We start from the raw sequence: 15,783 nt of genomic DNA, 5'->3' as shown, positions 1-15,783 counted from the left end.
CATAATCAGGTGTCAGCAAAATAGGGCTTGGCGTGTGTTGAAAGCCACCATTTGAGGGGGGTGAGATGCAAATGAACTGAAATAGATGTTACAATTATGTTTACATTGAAGTTTACAAAGGAACATGTGTTAGTTTGTGAAAAATTTCCCAAATTGCTCTTGAAGTTCTCCTTTTGGCAGGGAAACTGTTGAAAATGATGCACTGGGTGAAAGTTATTGCATTTTTTGTACTCTGGTTTACGAACTTGAAATGTTGGTCCCTTCACCCACGAATGGCATTTCAGCAAAAGTTGCTAGGTATTTTGGCAATCTTTCAAATGTCAGGACTATTTTTCTTCAGATGTTTATAATCAGTGTTGACAGCAACAAACTTCTTTGATTATAACGCAGTTTATTCTAGGCTCAAGGTTGTTCATTTTGTCCCAGCAGACATCAGGGCTAAACGTTGCTAGACATGACAGGTAAAGCCCAGCACCAGAAGCTCCAAGTCCAATAAAGAAGAATAGAGGAGTCAAACTCGGGTGCTTATTGGCTTGAGTAGCTATGAGGCGGAACATTTTGCTCTCCTCTCTGCCCAGTGGCAGTTCCAGCTGCTGTCTGACTGCCTCTGCCTCCTTCACTTGTCCCTACCCCAAGGACGCACCCCAAGCTGCCCAGCACATAACGAGTTGACAGCGATGGTTCAGTTATTATTGTCGCACGAGGTAATACAACGAGGAAGCTTTAAGTCACAGCAGTAATTTATTGAACAGCATAAGTATGTGTAGAAAAGCTCAATACAGGTACAGTTCTAGTCCCACCAGTTCCTGGGGTCACATTGCAGGTTCCACCCGCCCGGACCTGCGCCCTATTACTTGATAGGTTGATGTTCGCACACACTATTCCAGTAGGTGGCAGAAGAGTCATGTGACCCACGAACAATTGTCCCTTAAGGGGGCCACGCTGTCACGTGCCTCCCCCCTTAAGTTCCCTTACAATGATTAAAAAAAAATCATTTATATACAAGTATGTACACTCATAACAGAATTTCCAGAAAGGGGGCAATTAGGCAAAGATCATAAAGTTAATTCATCTGGGGACTTTGGAACCCTCGCATTGCAATTTTGTAATGAGTTTCTTCAAGTTGGAGGTATCAGAAGAAATACAGTGATAGGTGGTTTGACAGTTTCCAATGAGCCAGGACTGACGTAATCTTCCTCTTCTTCTATTGACAGATGAGATTCTCCTTGGGAAGTAGTAGGTTGCCAACTTGGCTGCTGGCACACGTTGTACGACTGGTGGTGGGGGCTGCAGCTTCCCGCTTTCTGTTGGATTTACAAACTTCTGCACACACCTTGCAACCCTGTAGGTCGATTGATATAAGATACTGGCCAGTCCTTGCAATTAGCTTCCTAGGTACCCAAGTTGCCCTCCCCAAGTTTCAGACAAAAACTAAGTCATTCACTTCAAATTACCTGTCTCCCTTGGCTGAGTTGTAGTACTCCTTCTGTGAGGCTTGCTTAGCCACCACCTTCCCTGTCAAATTTGGGGAAATGAGGTCAAGGCATATTCCAAGGTGTCACCCAATCAATAATTTGACCGGTGTAATTCATTGGCAGTATGAGGGGTAATACTCTGAGAACAGAAAATTACTAACTAGAGTGGCAGTGGTCTGTCAGACTGCTTCCACATCGATACTTTACAAGTTTGAACTGTCCTTTCTGCCAACCCATTGGAAGCAATGTGGAATATGTTAAATACCATTAGTCTTGACAAAGTGTTGAAACTCAGGCTGTGAAAGCAGTGTCAGAAACAATCACATCTGGTATGTCATGCATTGCAAAATTTGTCACAGTTGACGAGGTAATTGAATGCATGATCTGAACATCAAGTCATTTTGAGTGGACATACACAACCATGAAAAACATCATTCCCACAAAAGGACTAGCAAAGTCAATATGGAGCCTTGTCCAAGGGCAGCTGGGTCACTCCCAGGAGTGTAAGTTTGCTGTGGGCAGGAGGGGCTGCTACATTTGACAATGTTCACAATGCTGGCCACACTCTGTTTGTCAATTTCTGACCACCAAATGTAGCTCCTGGTTAACATCTTCATCTTGGCCTTCCCAGGATGTATACCATGCAGCTCCTAGAGGAATATCTGTCACCCCAAGGCTGGTTCTATCACTTGGCTCCCCCAGAAAAGCACTCCGTCTTCAGAGCTGATTTCATCCCTTTGCTGCAAGTAGGGCCGGACTTGTCAGGATGCCAGCCAGTTAGAAACATTCAATAAAACCTGGTTCTTCTGGGTCCGTATCTTGATGTGATCTGATGAAATGGGCAGAGTGTCCAGAAAGCTCAAAGCGAGGACAATCGGAACGGGAGGCGAAGATGCTGTCTGTGGAAGTGGAAGCCGATTTAGAGCATAGACATTGGAGATCTGCATTCCTGGTCTTTGTTGAAAAGTGTAACTGTCAGCTTCAAAAGTAAGGCCCATCTTTGTACTCTGGCTGAAGCGATAGGTGAAATCGGTTTGTCTTCGCAGAACAGCCCTGGTAAGGGGTTGTGATCCGAGATGATGATGATGATTAAGGGTGGCTGTAAACATATTGGTGGAATTTGACTGCCAGGCTGCCTTTATCAACCTGTGAACATTTCCTTTCGGCGTCCAACAAGGCCCTGGAATCAAAAACAACAGGCTCACCACCTGTCATATTTTGTATGCCCGTTTTCCAGAAACATGCCTGGAAGGGGAATGCAAAACTTAGTCCTTAGTCCGCATGATAGCCCACTGCATTCTCCAGCACCAGATCCAGCAATGCCTGCCCCTTAACTGGAGCAGCAACATACCATCCGTGGAACAAAAACAGAAAAAGCTGGAAATCTCAGTTGGTCCAACAGCATCTGTGGACAGAGAATAGACCCAATGTTATGAGTCAGGGCTGAAGACTAGGAAAATCAGACAAGATTTATACTGTGAGGGTGATGGTGCCGGGGATTGGAGGAGGCTGTAAATGATGGAATGACATGGGTGAAAAGAGAAAAGGAATGTAAATGGTGGTGATAATGACTGAGAATGGTGCAAAGTGTGCCCATTAAGAGATCGGAATGAGTAAATATCGGAATAAAGGTGCAGAATATCAAAAGACAACCTGAGGAAGGTGGCAATTGGTCCCAGAGAGTTGGGAGGTGGGGTTGGTAAATAGGATGGAAAGCAAGCTATTCGAAGTGGAAAAATAAAAATAAGAATATAAAGTAATAAAAATGGATGAATGGGATGAAAAAATAAATGGAGTGAGGTGGAGCAGAATTTGTGCTGAGGTTGTTGAACTGAATGTTCAGTCAAGAAGGCTATAATATGTTGATTCAGAAGATGAGGTGCTGTTCCTCCAGTTTATGTTGGACTTCACTTGAACGTTGCAAAAGATCAAGGACAGACATGTCGATGGTCGGGCAGGATGACATGTTGAAATGGCAAGTGACAGGAACGTCTGAATCCTGCTTGTGGATGGCGCAAAGGTGTTCTACAAAGCAGTCCCAGTCTACGTTTGGTCTCCTCAGTGTGGAGTAGACCTCATTGGGAGTAAGGAATGCAATAAAGCAGATCGAAGGAAAATATGTGAAGCACAGCTTTACTTGAAAAGATTGTTTTAATCCTGGGATGGTGAGCAGGGAGGAGGTGAAGGGGTAGGTGTTGTACCTTCTACGATTGCAAGGGAAGGTGTCATTGGCAGTTGATGAGGTGTTGGGTGTGATGGAGGAGTGGACCATGGTATCCTGGGGATGAGAGCAGTGGCCCAGGAGATAGACGTGACTCTAAGCCCTGTCAACCACAGGTGGATGGAAGACCACTATATAAGAAGGAAGACGCATCAACAGTGCCAGTTTGGAAAGTGGCATCATCAGAACAGATGTGGCGATGACAAAGGAACTGAGAATAGGTTAGAGTCCTTACAGGATGTGTGGTGTGAAGAGCTGCAGTCAAGGTACCTGTGGGAGTCGGTGGGCTTAGAATGATGGACACCAGAAATAGAGACAGAGAGGTCAAGCAAGGGAAGGGATGGACAATGTGAAGGTGATAAGACAGTTAGAAAATTTGAAATGAAATTGATAAATTTTTCGAAGTTCAGGCAAGCGCATGAGGCAACATCAAAATAGTTATTTTTGTACTGATGGAAGCGTTGTGTGAGGTGGCCTCGAGTAGGCCAGAAAAAGGGTATGCTCCACGTAGCCTAAAAAGAGACGGCATAACTGGGACCCATGTGGGTATCCATAACCGCACCTTTTATTTGAAGAAAGGTGAGACAAGTTGAAGGAGAAATTGTTGAAAAAGAGAACAAGTTCAGCCAGATGGAGGACAGTGGTGGTGGATGGGGATTGTTCAGGCCCCTGTTTGAGGAAAAAGCAAAGAGCTGTCAAGCCATCCTGGCAGGAATGGAAGTGTATAGGGATTGGCGAGGAGGAGATGGTTTAGATCAGGGAACTAAACTTTATCATTACAATTACGTCTTTTGTCTTTTTATCCATGCTATTCCTATCAATTACAGCAGCTGCACCTCCTTACCCCACCTTAATATAAATTTGTCCAATTTTCCTCGTCTTCAGCTCTAATGAAGAGTCAAACTTACTCAAAACATTAGCGCAATTCCCTTTCCAGAGATCATAAATGCTGCCAGACTTTTGAGATTTTCAATTTTTGTTTCCAATTCCAGCATCTGCCATATTTTGACCTGGTATTATTGTTCATGGAGGGTGTCCTAAATTCATTTTGGAAATTTTTCCCATCTCCCTTTGTTCTAATATTTTAATGTTGAAAATTTGGGCACTCCAATATCATTACTCTACAGTTCTTGCACATCTCTCTGATTTCCCTGCAGTTTTGTTCCTTCATCTCTCACTCTCTCAGTATTTGGATCCTTCTAGAAGACCTTGAAGCGTGTCACTATATCTTTAATGCTTCTCCACTCTATCAAAATGGGTTCTGTCTTTGCCCCCACAATGATATCCTTTTTTCCAACATTGCAGTTTCATCCCAATTCAATACTGTCACTTCACCTCCCTTTTCACCTTCCTTCTCTGTATTTCTGAATACTTAGCATTTGTTCTTACCATTTTTAGCACGTTTTTGTTTTTATCACTACATGATATTTCCATCTGGCTGTTTGTGCTTGTACTCAACAACCTTATCTCACCATACTTGTTACACAAGCACAATCCGAGAATACGATTGTTCACAAAGCAATTGAGGGCAATGGAAGGATTATATACACATATGCACATGCATTGAAAATGCAGTTTGAATGGAATAGAAGAGGAGCAAATGTCTTTCTTGAACTTTGATCTATGTTTGATGAGGTACTTGTTTATCTGTTGAGCTTACTGCTAAACATCTGTTTTTCCCTTATTTGAAGAACTGTTTGGCTTGGTATAGACACGGTATTTTCGACTTGCAGTAGTTGCCTGTTTATGAAATTTGATTTGTCTCTACTTCCTTTAAAAATCATTTGGTGTACGAGTGCACGTTATGAGCAGTGAAGCTTTTCCATGGATTAATTTGCTGGGATATCCTGTTCAGTGGGTGTCACTTGATTAAGTTTTTCATTGTGATGCAACTTGCACATGTGCACGTGTGCAAAACACACACACTTTTACCCTTTCCTTTTGCACACAGATCAATCATCCATCCTTCCCTGCTGTGGGCTCAAGTTTTGTCACTGAGTGTCTGAGTGGTATCAGCTAATGTACTATGCATCAACCATTGTTTAATGGGCTGAAATTTGCTTTTTAAACACAAAGCACACTGGCATAAATGTTGATGGGATTGCTGTGGATATGGCAGTATGCAAGACACCTAATCATTTCATTTGTCTTTCCACTACTTGATTAATTCATGAGCATACATTATTTCGATGGAGTAGAAAGAATAATTAAGGGGTCAGTGACTTTTTTTTAAACAGAGAAGTGCAATTATTGACCTAATGTTCTGTAATATCATGATTTGTTGACTATGATTTGTTTAAAATATTTACTTTGCACTTTTGCACTCCTTGCACTCTTGTGCACAATTTGTAACAGATGGGCTGCACAAGGGATGAATAAAACACAGCATGCTATACCCATTCACAGTGGACAATAAGTCACAGCTGAAAACTTCTCTTGTATTTGGTGACAATTGGCCCTGTAGAGTTTCAGTGCCATGCATATCTTCCTGCAGATTCATGTAAATTGTGTTTTAATGTTTTGCCATTTTCTAAAAAAAATTACAGTAAAGTCAAAGCCAAGTTTGTACAAGTATTTTTTCATAATTTTTGTCTTTTTTCTTTTTCTTCTGTGATGTGGAGGGGAAATTATAAGTATTGCAAATTTCTACAAAATGTTGGCAGACTTTTGGCACTTCACAAAAAAAATTCTTCACATGTCATTTAGACTACGGGCTTTGGCAATCTGCTCATAGCTGTAGGTAGAAGGCAAGAGAGCGAACAGCATGAGCAGCTGAGCTCCATTTTGTGCTCATCCTTGCATTTTTTTTGTAGTAAAGATGATTGGAACGTTTGGTTTGTGCCAAGGAAGTTGTAGGCCTATTATGGTTGTCCATTATTTGGCTGGTTGTGGTTCCTCAACTGAGCACAAAGCAGCATTTCAACAGAAACAACAACTTGCCTTTATATAACCTCTTTTACAGTTTAAAACATTGCCAGAAGCTTCACGGTTACATAATCAGCCAAAAATGGACAGTGAACAAAAGGAGATCTGAAGAACAGATGGTTAAGAGGTTAGTCAAAAAAAAATGAAGGCAGGAGGTTGAGTGGTTTCAAGAGGGAACTATGAAGCTGAAGGTTGAGATGGCTGAAGACACGATCAATGCTTGTGCGAAGGGAGTAAGGGAAGTGCAGGAGACCCAATTTGGAAGATCTCAGCATTCTTAGACCAATGTAGGGCTGGAGGTACAAACAGCCAGAGAGAGAGAAAGTTGAGGCATGATAATGAAATTAATGGACAGTGAAACAAATCAAATTTGAAGATTTGGTCGAACAGAAGCTAGTGGAGATGATTGGACTTAATTTGGATTTATTCCTGTTTGAATTGTTCAGCAGCAGGTTCATGATACTTTGGCCCTTTTGAATTGGGGAATGTGGAGAGAGTGTTTTGGTTGGGGACGGAGCTGTTGCTTGTGAGTGAAATGTTTATAGAGTATAGTAACTTACAGCTTCAGAGTCCAGGATTTGTTTATAATCCAAGCTGACTTGATGAAGGTACTGAGGAAGTGCTGCTTTTTCAGTGGTGCCTCCTTGTGGATCATATTGTAAAGTGTGGCCCTCTTTACCTGTTCAGGAGGATATGAAAGGTTCAGTGTCATTATTTAAAGAGTAGCAAGTTCTCCTGGCATCTTGCAAACATGCCTTTCTCAATCAACGTGACAAAGCAGTATGAAATGGTTTTAATTTCATTTACACAACTTGGTTTGGGTAAATCAAGCCATCACTTGAAGAGAAATTCGTAAGTTGTGAAGTGCTTTTCAAAGTCTTTCACATGTGTACACAATTTAGTTGAAATTAATGCATATTTAAGTTTCTGAGCATTAATCAATGACAAGATGAGAATTGTGGGCTACTTAAACAAACTTGGCTTTTTGATGAACCTGATATGTTATAGTATGGGGGACTTTTTAAAGTGGTGTGCAAAGGAAGGACCAGGCTAAGACAAAAAGTGATACAACTTGAAAGGAACAGATCCAGATCTATTTTGGCTACCGGATCTTAGTAACCTGTAGACGTGACTGGAGGTATGAGAGGAGGTCAGTTGTTTCTCCTCTTAGTTCTGACTTAAGAGAACTGCAGAGGGCAAAATCTTCAAGATGGAAAGAGCAAGAAAGTAGCAATAGTTTTTTAAAAGGTTGATGATGAAGAAGTGAATCGCTGACCTGTAGTGAGTGGGAAATGTGCATCTGTTTCTGTTCATATATTGACAAAATGGAGTTAGTGGTTTGTCTGGTCCTGGTTGCGTCACCACAATTGTATTTTCCCAGGGTTGAAATCTGGCAACTATGTATATCCTTTACATCACTTATTTTAACAGTGACTCAGAATATGAAACATAAGCCAGTGCCTGAGCAGGATTTTATCTCTGAACTGCAACAGTCTGCACATAATAGAACATAAGTCAAGAGATACAACATTGTTATCTGAAATATCTGTCTGTTGTCTGAACATACATTCTAACTTGTATTATATTTTAAATACCAGTTGTTCTGAGCCTACTCAGATCACCTTGATATAAATGTATGTTATGTGGGATCACCGCAGATTTTAATATTGCTAATCTGTGCTGAGCAGTAATCCAAATGGGAAGAAAAATATATAAATTAATAGCTCTGTTTGATTCAAATAGTGGCTTGAAATTGTGAAGGTATTTACTGGTGGGGAAACAAACCCCTATTTGTGATATTACGTGGCATGTGGAAGATTTATTCAAGCATGATGGAGCTTATCTCATCCTTGCGACTGGGTTTTTAAAAGTCAATTGTATTGAAACCCCGATTAATCCTATCTGTTGCTGTTAAGTTCTGACACTATTTCCACATGAATTTTCCCTTATGAGTTAAAACTGAAACGGTGCTGCTATTTTGTTTGGTTTTCTTTAGAGCAGTAAGTATCTCAAATTTCAGAATCATGAGTTGCTATCACAGGTTGCTTGTTTGAACTTTGCAGCCCAAATGATTCAGAGTTTTGGATTTCCGCCATATTCACATGCTTATATTCTAAATCATCTTGTACAAATCTATGTACTCTGCTCGTAATGTACTTCAACTCCCTACTTGGCAGAGCAGAAGTTCACTTCATTATTTTTAAAAATATTGCTCCATTACTTTTGTCCCCACTCTCATGAAACTAACGACTGTGTTGTGGTTCAACAGTTGACAGCTCTTTTCTGGTTTTCGTTTAAGTGGTATAAAACTCCATGGATCCTTTTGAGGTATCACAGCCTGTGTTCACGCAGTGTCCACACATTTCCTTGATAGCATTGAAAATGGCCTTATAAAAAGTGAGGCAGTAGTGTCATGGTATTTTCATTTAACTAATAATCCAGAGACCCGGGGTAATATTCTGGGGAACGAAGTTCGAATCTCACCATGGTAAATGATGGAATTTGAATTCAGTAAAATTCAAGGAGGTACCAACCTTCTTCTGGGGAGAAAACCTGCTGTTCTTACCTGATCTAGCCTACATGCGACTCCAGATCCACAGTCTTGTCTTCTGAAATGGCTTGGTAAGCCACACAGTTGAACCAAACCCCTAAAAAAAAAAGTCAATAAGGAATGAGAGATGAAACTGGATGGACCACCATGCATCGAGCAAGGCTAGAAATGACAACAGTAAACTCAACTCTCTTGACCCTGCCAAGTCGACGTCCCTAACGTTGGGGGGGCTTGTGCCAAATTTTCGAGAGCTGTCTTACAGACCAGTCAAGCAACAGCTTGACACTGTCATATTCATATTGTCATACCATCATCACCATCCTGTCCTATCGGCAAGATAGGGCAGAGGTGGTAGCACTGCAGCGGGAGTCCTCAACATCGATTCTAGATCTCATGGGAAGAAAAATGTATAAACTAACAGATCTGTTTTGATTCAGATAGTGGCTTGAAATTGTGGAGGATTTACAGGTGGGGAAACAAACCCATATTTGTGATTTACCTGGCATGTGGAAAATTTATTCAAGCATGATGGAGCTTATCTCAAGTCTCGTGGCATCAGGTCAAACATGGGCAAGGAAACCTCCTGCTGATTACAATGTATTGTTCGTTCTCAGCTAATGAATCAGTACTGTACGTTGAGTACCATTCTCAGGAAACAGTGAGGGTGGCAAGGGAGTAGCGTGTTTTCTGGGTGGGAGACTTCAATGTGCATCACCAGGAGTGGTGTGGTAGTACCAGTATAGCTGAGCTGGCCAAAGGACATAACTGTGAGGAAACCAACAGGAGGGAAAAGCATATTTGACCTCTTTCTCACCAACCTGCCTGTTGCACATGCATCCATCCATCCATGTCGTGATTGGTAGAAATAACCACCACACAGTCCTTGTGAAGACAAAGCTTCACCTTCACATTGTGGATACCCTCCTTTGTATTGTGTGGCATTACCACCATGTTAATTGTAATACATTTCAAACAGATCTCGCAATTCAAGATTGGGCAACCTTGAGGCATTCAGAGTTAGCAGAATCATACTCGACTATAGTCTATAATCTCATGGCCTGGCATATCCTGCCCTCCCCTGTACCAGGGCCACCAAGCTAGGGAATCAACCTGAATGTTATCAGGCTAGTCAAGTTCGGTTAGTGGTCAGTATTGATAGGATGTTGATATTGGGAGATTCAGTAGTGGCCATGCCCTTGAATGTTATCTCTTATTTGAGATGATCATTGCCTAGCACTTAGGTTGCACAAATTTTACTTGCTACTTGTCAGCCCAAGGCTGGATGTTGTCCAACCTCTGGTGCATTTAGATATGGACAGCCCCAGTATCTGAGGAGTTGCGAATGGTGCTGAACATTGAACAAGGTTAAAAGTGGAGATATTCATGGATCCCTCTTCACTCCTCCCACCTTACTTCCTACCCATCATTTGCCCTCCTGGACTCTTGCTGAAGAATAACTGATCTCTTCACTACTCTTCCCGAGTTGCCTTCATTGATGGATGAGTCTGGTCTATGAGTAAGCATCCACAAGCATTTTCAGCCCAGTTCATCAGAAGCAACTATTCTTGTTGATCTAATGGTCACAATCATGCTTTTCCAACAGGAGTTATTGCTTGGCATCAGAGGTTAAATCTTCTCACACTCTTGCGTAGCTTAAGGATGCTCAAGGTCATTTTGGGACCTTCCAGATGAGGTCAGCCAACAGTATGTAGACAGTAAAAGCTTAGCTGATTTCTGGATCATCGTACGATAAAAGCAAAAAACCGTAGATGCTGGAGATCTGAAACAAAAGCAGAATGCTGGAAAATCTCAACAGGTCTGAAAGCATATGTGGAGGGAGAAACAGAATTACTGTTTTAAGTTAAATATGATTCTTTTTCAGAACTGGATTATCTTGTTGAGCAATTGGGGATTTCAAAAATTACACTTTATTACTTTGGGAGAGATGTTGGTGGAATTTCCTGTTTTGTGCTCTTCATTGAATTGGAAATAATTTATAGCTTTATGTATTTTCTACATATTGGTAAATAAGTTGTCCCCAAAGTGACAGTCATAACTTGATTTGATTTATTGTCACGTGTATTAGTATTGTTTCTTGCATACTATACAAACAAAACATACCAGAGTACTATTTTTGGAGTGTCTGATTCCAATCTGGACATTAGCAAATGGATTCTGCTTGACTAGAATGGTTGAGGTGCTGGATGGTGGGAGAATGACAATAAGGTGGCAGAGAAATTATTCGTGTTAAAGAATGAAATGAGTTATACAAGCAGATGAGTTGCAAGGGCCAATGGGTGATGAAGTATAAAATCATGGAATCAGATTGCAACAGTGTAAAAGGAGTACATTTGACCAATTGTGTCTGTGACAGCTGTTTGAAAGAGCAATTCAGGCAGTCCTATTCCCCACTCCCCTGTCTTTTTGCTATAGCTATGAATTTTTTTCCCTTTAGGTGCTCCAGTTCCCCTTTGAAAGCCAATATTGAATATGCCTCCATTCCACACTCAGGCAATACAATCCGAATTATAACTACTCACCACAGAGAGAAAAAAATCATGTCACCTCTGGTTGTTTCGTCAATCATCCTTTGGTTCTCAACCTTTGCACCATTGGGAACAGTTCCTCCTTAACTCCTTTGGTTAGACCTCTCATGATTTTGAATACTTCTATTAAATCTCCTCTCAAATAGGAAGAGAAGGGAAAATGGAAATATGTAGAGGACAAGGAACGAATAGGAGATTGTATATGTCTGTACAAGGAGCAGTAAGATTAAAAGTGTCAATTTGAATTGAGGTAATTGAAAGCAGAAAAGAATACCAACTTTGATTCACAGTTAATGAATGCAAACATGCAAAAGAAGCATTAGAAGAAAAGCAAATGTTCCTGTGAAAGGATTGGGAGGTGGATTGTGCATAATGTCTCTGTCAGCTGAGGCTGGAGGGAGTACAATGCTTTTCTGAATTGTTTTGGGAAGTCATGATTTCTTAATTTAAATGTCATGTTTTTATTCTTAGATTATTTATGAAATGTAGAAGTGCAAAAGATCAGTGAGTGTTTATATTGAATGTAAACATTTTTCTATCTTCTTTAAACTGCCATGGTAATTATGGAAGTGATTGTGTGCTGACAGCTTAAAAGCCGAAGCCGTGCAAATACTTGTACTTATTATTATAGTTTTATTTGGAAGCTGTTTGAGTTTATTTTTGGAGTTGTTGGTCGTATTTTCCTTGTTCTGAGATTTGCACATAATCAAGTATGGGAATAGATTAATTGATAGTTTTTGAGAACTTTGTTTCACAATACCAACATGCAGTTAATGCAATATTTTTCCCTCACAATATTCATCTGTAATGAGAACGTGCTTCCTTAACTGAAAAAAAATCTGCTCTGGATGCATTTCCTGTTATTTAGAAGGCACTGGGATATATGAATAACTGAAATCAAAACTGCAATGTGTGTGCGAATACTGGACTGCTGGCAAGTATGTTTCCATGTATTTTGGGCTGAATCCTTGAGATAGTCTTAGGGTTAACTTAAACCTTGAACAAATTCTCATTTGGTAAATATTTGCTTCTCTCTGGACTTGCCAAGAATTGGCTTGCGCGTGAAATCCTGACAGACTTATAACTTGAAGACAAGAATATGTTATATTTGGATCATGCTTGGAGTCAGAGTTGCTAATGAAGTGCTTGTGCAGATTTTTTAGTTGGAAAATTGTTCATCGTTAGTTAAAGAAACAATTCAGATTGAACAAACCTGAGCAGCACTTAACAGGCGTTCTGTAAAGCTAAAGCTTGTAAATATGGTGCTTCTGGATGGTATTGACAGTGGTCATATTATTCATTGAACTGAATATTTGAAAGGTGGAAAATTTCAACATCTTTACTTGGGATGTTACTTTACTTGTGGCTGGAATTGTTTGTAGCTGGAATTGTCAGTCCATGTACTTGTGTGCTGGGGTTGTTTTTGGGCTTGGGTCATGTATTGGGCTTTATCCAGAGCTTGTTGAATCTGATGTGCAACATATATCTTTTGATGGTAACTTGAACCTGAGTGCCTTCTGGAGTTGGATATCCCATGTACTGTTTGTCAAATCAACTGGGAACTCTGCTGCAAGACCAGCACAGGTAAGAAGTCTCACAACACCAGGTTCAAGTCCAACCAGTTTATTTGATAGTAAACCCACAAGCTTTCGGGGTTTGCCCCTTCGTCAGATGAGTGGAGAGTTCTGATGAAGGGTCAAACCCTGAAAGCTTGTGGGTTTACTATCAAATAAACTGGTTAGACTTTAACCTGATGTTGTGAGACTTCTTAGTGTGTTTACCCCAGTCCAACGCCAGCATCTCCACAGCAAAAACAGCATTCAGAGAACCTATTATTCCGCTGCATGTTGAAGTTAGGATTTTCCCGCATTTGTGAACTTATGCTTGAGTCACTGCTGTTACTGAGCACAATCTTCATGAGTGCTTATCTTGAAAGGCTCAAATTCATTTGTATATAGTGACGGACAGTGGGTTCAGTCTCTCATGCCTAAGGGGATGCAGTTAGTGTTTGTGGACTGTTGGCGCAGCTGTCCCTCGTGAGTTTTCTAATTTTCTTTATGGCTTAGGAGGTGGTTTGGTTTGAATAGTTGCACCCTGATATGAGAAAGCAAACTTTGAGGTTTGTTACTGTAAATGAGGTGCATGTTTCTGTAATATTGATATTCAGACATCTTTTACTGCTGCTGCTTCACTCAGTGAACACAAAATGAATTATCTTTATTTTTGCTGGTTGACTTGATAGCTTTTGATGTCTGCTCGAGTGCAGCTGTTGCTTTTGATAGTTCCTTTCTAATGTCCATAACCAGCTCTGTTCACTGAACAGGTGGTGATCTAAAGAATAACTTCACTGAGTTGAATGGGGATAAAACTCATCTTTGAGTAACAGCAGGCTGCATTGTGGTTTGTTATATATTTGTGCTTAATATACTGTTTAAATTTTTCGTCTATTTTTCATGTTTACTAATGAACCATGTTGATAAAGATATGCTTCATGAATGACACTTTATGCTATTTGTTGGGAGGCTTATATAAGGGGACTGGAATGTGTCTTCTCTGCTGCATCTTTATTGACCTAGAATCAAACCTGCCATTAAGTTTTATATTAATTGGCACTCAGGAATTGGAAGTGCTGGAAATCAGAAGGAGGTCTTCTTTCATTGATAGAAGAGCATTTGTGTGTGTCGCAGCTGCAGTTGTAATGGCTTCTGCAGTTATCGTAAATCCACAGTCAAGCATTTATAATTTAATTGCAGTTGCATTTGTGGGTTAAATTCACCTCTTCAGTAAAATTTCTGAGCTTTACCAGTTTGGTGCATTGAGTATTGATAAGTCATTGCCCATGAACTGATTGGATGTGGGATTTTGTCATGATTCTCAAATTTTATTTTCGGACAAAGTGTGCTCCTGCTTTCAAGTGAGTACTTTGAAGCAGTACCCATGGTTAGCTGAGCTTTACTCTGAGTGATGAAGGGAGATGTGAGTTTATTTCCAAGGGACTTTACTCCCCCCTGCAAACACCCAACACAGGCATATTTCAGCCTATGTGCGTTCTGCCTTTTCCAGAATGTATCATGGTGAGGATTGGAAGCCTTGGATTGATTTCTCCCCCCCGCATCTCCTATTCCTCCCAATTTTTTGTCCATGAATGCTGAGATAAATTGAAACAGCCAATGGCTTGGTTGGTTGGGATTAGCTAATTCATACAGTGAGGTTTCAAACTGGGAATGGGAACGAGATGGCTCACATAATTCATTTGGGTCTCCTCCTTTTTGAAGTTGTCAGAATTAGCTGATTAATTGATATAAGCTTATAGCTCTAGGGTATTTGTGTATGCTTTGGTCCAACAGTTTTTGTTCATTGTGTGTGCTACTGAATAGTTTTGATCACTGTACTGCAGGCAAAACAATGTTCCTTGGGTCAAAGAGAATTTTGTTAAAAATAGGCAGTCTCTGCTTCAAGTGGCTGCTCAGTGATCTAAAGAATAGATGGTCCCAGTCTCCTGAGAACAGAATCTTGTTAGGCTGTGATTTATTTTTTCCCCAGTCAGTCCATCTTTCGCCTAGATAGGCAGCACACCAACTACCTTCAGGAGGAATGTGAAGGGAAAATCTGGAAGAAAAATTTTGAAGGGAGACTTGTTTGGGCTGTGCTATACTCAAAGTGGAACGTATTCTCTTCGTTGGCAGTGTGACCTACAAGTTGCACTGTGTCGACTGTTGCACTTGATGATATTTCTGGATATGTTGTGGGTGTTGACCTTTGGCTGCCAGAAGCCCTGGGGAATTCCAGGCTCCTGTGGACCTGGCATTTTGACAAAATTTCAGCTTGCGCATAGCTTTTATGCTACAGTGTTAAATCTGCTCAAATATCAAGTAACTTAATACGCTGTATTCTTAATCCTGTACAACCAAAATAAAAGTTAGATGTGTTAAATAATAATTAACTTTAAGCTCTTTTACTGATGTTTCTCAGTCACACATTATTGTTCTCATTTTATTTCCCACTACCATCTATTCATTTGTTTAAAGTTTAAACCCATTTTGGAAATAGTATCTGTAGTGGGGT

At 40.6% G+C, this 15,783-nt stretch overlaps 1 protein-coding gene across 6 annotated transcripts in view; it reads left to right on the top strand.

Moving 5' to 3' along the window:
- The window catches only part of rasal2 (RAS protein activator like 2), a 388,464-nt gene that overhangs the window by 64,511 nt on the left and 308,170 nt on the right, over positions 1 to 15,783 (top strand). The window contains exon 1 of one of the 6 annotated variants that reach the window (XM_080195962.1): positions 12,581 to 12,656. The exons of the other annotated variants lie outside the window; for them this stretch is intronic. The gene's annotated coding sequence lies outside the window, so the exon portion shown is untranslated. Of the gene's footprint in view, positions 1 to 12,580; positions 12,657 to 15,783 lie in introns of those variants that run through there. 6 annotated transcript variants of the gene reach the window in all.

The sequence above is a fragment of the Carcharhinus amblyrhynchos genome, chromosome 9, assembly GCF_965287045.1.
Source record: "Carcharhinus amblyrhynchos chromosome 9, sCarAmb.v2.hapA, whole genome shotgun sequence".
NCBI classification, from domain to species: Eukaryota; Metazoa; Chordata; class Chondrichthyes; order Carcharhiniformes; family Carcharhinidae; genus Carcharhinus; species Carcharhinus amblyrhynchos.
This window is presented reverse-complemented; position numbering and strand designations above follow the sequence as displayed.